The following is a 5,070-nucleotide window of genomic DNA, read 5'->3' as shown; positions in this document are numbered from 1 at the left end:
TCTATGTTCGGCGATATCCCTGTCGATCCCTGGCATGTCTTTGTAGGACCAAGCGAAAATGTCTTTGAACTCGTTTAGGAGGTCTATGAAATCGGCCCTTTCGGTAGAGCTCAAGGTAGTCCCTATCCTAAGTTCTTGGGGTTCTAGTTCGGTTCCTACATTGATGGGTTCGGTGTCCTCTATTACTGGTCCCCCTTCCCCTTCCTGTAGTATTTCTTTGGCTACGTAGGGAGGTATTTCGATCGAGTCGAGTCTGGTCATCCTCGGTATCATCGTAAATGAATTGCACTCAAGATAACACAAAGAGTAAGCAGAACCTGATTTATTCATATTAAGGTTTTAGTAAAGCTGAAACAAAGAAGCCATCTGATCCATGGTCAGTGGCGGCAAAGGGACAGTGGTTGGGACATTTCCCGAACTACTGTGACTACTTGAGACTAAGCTAGGAGAAACAAAGGGAGTGGAGATGACGATAGGAGGAGACTCTCTACTGACTTCTCTAGACTCCGACTCTGACTCTGACTCTGACTCGAACTCATCGTCTTCTGGTTCTCCTTTGAACATCTCTCCTTCTCCAGTGGTGAGCTTGAAGAGTCTTCCTTGATTGTTGGTCCACTTGATTGATTTTCTCCATCCTTTCTGCTGACTTGCGTTGGTTTCTGTGATTAACGCGGTGGGGTTGAAGCGATCGTCTTGAAGTATCATGGTAATGATCTCATCCTGCGCGACCTTAACAAATCGATCTTCTCCGAACAATAGACTAACAGCTTGTTCGTCTAAGCAAGGTGCTTGACGGGTTTTGACGGTAGGAACCGTTTCTGGAGGGATGAAGTAGCAATCGTGAAAGATCTCAATTCCGGCTAGCTTCTTCTCGAGATAATTCCAAGGCTCGGGAAAGCCGTGAAAGAGTTCTAGACTTCCTTCCTTAACAAAGTATCCATTTAGAGTGGGGGGATATGGTCGCATTTGGACTCCTACATGCTTACGGTTTTGAACTTGAGCGAGAATTTCGAGAACCTCTTATTTAGTGGGTTTGTATCCTAATCCAAGTGGTATCCTTTTTGAGTTGCCTTCCTTGTATGGTGCGAAGGTGTTTCTTCGGGTAGGGTTCAAAGGCATTCCAGGGAAGTATCCCTGGGTTTTGAGTATGTGGTTGATCACCAAGTTGGAGTAGGGATCATAGTATAAGAGTGCCAATTCGCTTTCTATGACATTTACGCTTTGGAAGCCCTCAAGTTCATATACTGGATCTGCAAGGACTTGATTGCTTGATTTCTTTTCGATTATTGCCTTGATGGGTGACGAAGTGATCGTCACCACTATGCCATTTAGTGGGATCTTGATCTTTTGTTGAAGGGTGGATGTTACCGCTTTGGAAGCGTGAATCCAAGGTCTTCCTAGAAGTATGTTAAAGGAAGCTTCGATGTCCACTATTTGGAAATTAATCTTTCGCTCAATTGGCCCCGTGGCTATGGTTAGGCTAGCAAGTCCTACCACCTTTCGTCGTGTACCATCATATGCACGCACACCTTGATTGGTAGGGGTCCAATCCGATTCTTTCATGCCTAATTTGTATGCCGTTTTGAGGGGTATGACGTTGACCGCGGAGCCATCATCTACCACGGTCATTGGCACATTTTTCTTTAGACAAATGATAGTGATGTAAAGAGCTAAATTGTGACTAGCGCCAAAAGGCGGCAAATCTTCGTCTGAGAAAGTAATAGGATTAATTAACTTCGGTGATTCTTGGAAGACCAAGTTGATTACATCTTCGGGTGTCGAGTTATGTGCTACATTTAGTTTGGCCAAAGCTTGCAGTAAAGCTTGGCGATGTGGGAATGAGCTCGCTTTTAATTGCCAGACTGAAAGATCAGCCTTTGTCTTCTGTAATTGCTTGAGCAAATGATCAGTGGAGTCCTCTTCGTTATCATTTGGTGTGACAACGTTGGTTGGACCATTTGAGTAGTGCTTTCATATGGACGTCCCGAACGAGTTAGGTGGTCCACATCTTGGTCTTCACCATTTTGGACTATTTCCTTGACTGGGGAGTTCTTAATGAGATACTCGTCCTCATCGTCGTCGGCCCAAACACCATTGATTGTAGCTAGTTTCCTCATTCTCATGATTTCATCTTCTAGTCGTATGATTTGGTCGACTAGTTTATCAACCACGGCGACTATTTCTTGCATAGTAGCGTTTTGAGAGAAGATTAGTGGCATACGTTCCTTGGGTGTTGCGTTGGGATCACGTAAAGTTATCTCCATATTTTCTAATTCCCAAACTTGCCTATCCACGCTCCTTGTCCATGTGATGAAATCGGAAATGGTAGGGGGGATAGTAGAGTAGAACCCCTCACTCTCTATTGCGTGGATATTATTTTCGACTGGAGAAATGAGATGTGAACAATCTAAGGTAGGTTCGTCACTTGTAATCACTAGAACTCCAAAAGGATTCTGAGTGTTGTTAGGTTTGCCCCCCGGCGGTATTGGTAGTCGACCATCTTCAATCATGTCTTGAAGCACATTTTTCAACTTGTAGCATTTTTCTGTGTCATGCCCCTTACCCCTATGGTATTCACAGTACGAGTTCTCGTCCCAAAATTTGGATTTCCTTTCGGGTTCGGGAGTAGGTCCAATGCGTTGAAGTTTGCCTTGCTTCATTAACCTTTTTAGAGCGTTGGAGTAAGTGTCCCCAAGATTTGTGAATTTCCTTGGTGGAGTACTCTTCTTGGATGGCTCGAGAAGGTTAACTTCATCGGTCTTGCTAGTGGAGCCGTATGAACGACTTGTTGAGCCTTGATATCCTCGACCTACCGTTTTGGACAAGAGCCCTTTACGGATGTCATCTTCAATCCTTGTCCCTAGTACGGTTAAGTCCTTGAAAGTCTTGATGTTTTGGTATCTCAAATGATTGGCATAGATGGGTTTGAGATTGTCCACAAACTTCTCCACAAGGGTAGCCTCATCCGGGCGTTCAACTAGTTGGGTACTAGTCTTCCTCCACCTACTTAGGAAGTCGGTGAATCCTTCTTTGTCATTTTGGGTAAGAACCTCTAGAGTGCACATGTTAACTTGGATCTCGGCATTATCCGCATATTGCTTAGAAAACTCGATCGCGGCATCTTCCCAAGTAGCGACCTTCTTGTGTTCTAAGGAGTAGAACCATTGCTTCGGGATGGTGTCAAGAGATGAAGGAAAGATCCTTAAGAACATCTCGGGTTTGATGTCTTTGATAGACATGTAATCCTTGAAGGCACGGATGTGGTTCAAAGGGTTTTCGTGCCCCTTGAATTTAGGGATATCCGTCATGTTGAAGTTGGTTGGCAATTTGGAATTGACGGCCTCGTACTTACTATTATTCTCCCTATAAATGTCATCCCCTTTACGGTACATCAATTGCTCCTCTAAGTATTGGAGTCTTTTCTCGGCTACAGTTAGTCCCATGGGAGGATTTTCATCCCTGGATTCATCCGCGGAGTCACCTATTACTTCACTTTCATGAGGAGGCAACCTCCCCTCTACGGCATAGATCCGGCCCTCGATGATCTCAAGGCGATCATGGACTTGGTCTTGGGTAACTTGGATTTGGGCTAGCGCGGCTAAGATTCGATCATTACCATCTTGAAGTTGGTGGAGGTTTGTTTCGCTGGATCCAGGCATCTTGAAAACTGGATAAGAGACCGATGACGAATCAAAACACGATCGACCAATCTAACACACTTGCTAAAAGAAGAAATGTTTTGACTCGTAAAGTGGGTGTGTGCCACTTGTGTTGAGTGAGCTTTGAAGAAAGGACAAGAATTTTGAAAATGTGTATCCTAGTCAACTATAGTGTAGTTGTAGGAGTGAACTCGAAGTGAGGTTTTGAAATGGGCTTGTGACCCGGATTTTGACTCGACAAATGGACAGAGTTTCGACTGGGTTTTGCGCTAATCAAATGGCCTTATCGAAATTTTGATTAAAAGAAGGATTTTGATTTTTACAAAAATTGTCATGGTTTCGTTTAGAAATGGTGATCACGTAAGGTACAAACATTTATACAAGCATTATAACGGGATGCTGAGTGCATTAAAAAAGGGTTTTGGTTTAAAGGGTGGGTTGCCATACCGAACCATCAAACCCGAAGTCTGTGGAGAGGCTCGTACCAAACAAGAGTAAGGCCGATTCCTAGTCCATTTCCTCAAGTAGTGAAGGCCCTTGATACAAACAAGAGTAAGCATCATGGTATGGATGACGTCAATCGTTATCCATCCTTAGGCCCAAATAAGAATTAGGACCGTTTAGACGGGACGATTAGTCGAATGGGTTGGGTTGGGCGTAGGAAGGCCGAATAAAACGGTCTAGGAAGACCGAGTTATGAAAACCGACAATTGTCTTGTAGAAATTATTCCCTAACCTTGTTCAAGTTTCACCCTTGGCTACACGTAAGTGTATTATCCCCAGCGGAGTCGCCAAACTGTGGGTAGCGGGGGGCCCACAGGGACGCTTGGGAGGAAGAGAACAAGCGTTTGCATTTTTGTTGGAGTCGCCACCAATTTTAATGGGAAATTGGAACCGTTCGAATACCTCGTGCCATGTCAAGACACAAAGTAGAGACATGAACAGTAAGCAATCGTTACCCTTAGCATTCTATGTCTAGAATGACTCTCGTGGATGCCAATGAACACGGGTGTTCACGGAGATCCGGAGTAAGGGGTGAGGGTACGTATTAGGAAGCTCTTTTGATCGAACACCTAATCCCGCCCGCCTCGATAGCGGCCTCTACTAATGATTAGGGACATCATCTATACTTGATATATCGTCGGCTATATGCATGCAATGCAACATCCAAGTTTTAATCCTAGCATGTGAAGATTAGGCTAAGTCGGTTAACACGTAATTTAATCATACAATTGGGTCAAAGTAGGGATTTAAGCTCAATTACATGTGAAAACATACAAATGATGCAAGAAATATGATAAATACAATAAAAGAAAATTACAATAATGAAAATTACAATAATTACAAAGGACTAGGCGATTTATGTCGAAAATACCTTTAAAACGGATAATTTGGAAAAACGAATAAAGGA

This window comes from Silene latifolia, chromosome X, assembly GCF_048544455.1.
Source record: "Silene latifolia isolate original U9 population chromosome X, ASM4854445v1, whole genome shotgun sequence".
Taxonomy (NCBI): Eukaryota; Viridiplantae; Streptophyta; class Magnoliopsida; order Caryophyllales; family Caryophyllaceae; genus Silene; species Silene latifolia.
Note: the sequence above shows the minus strand (reverse complement) of the source record.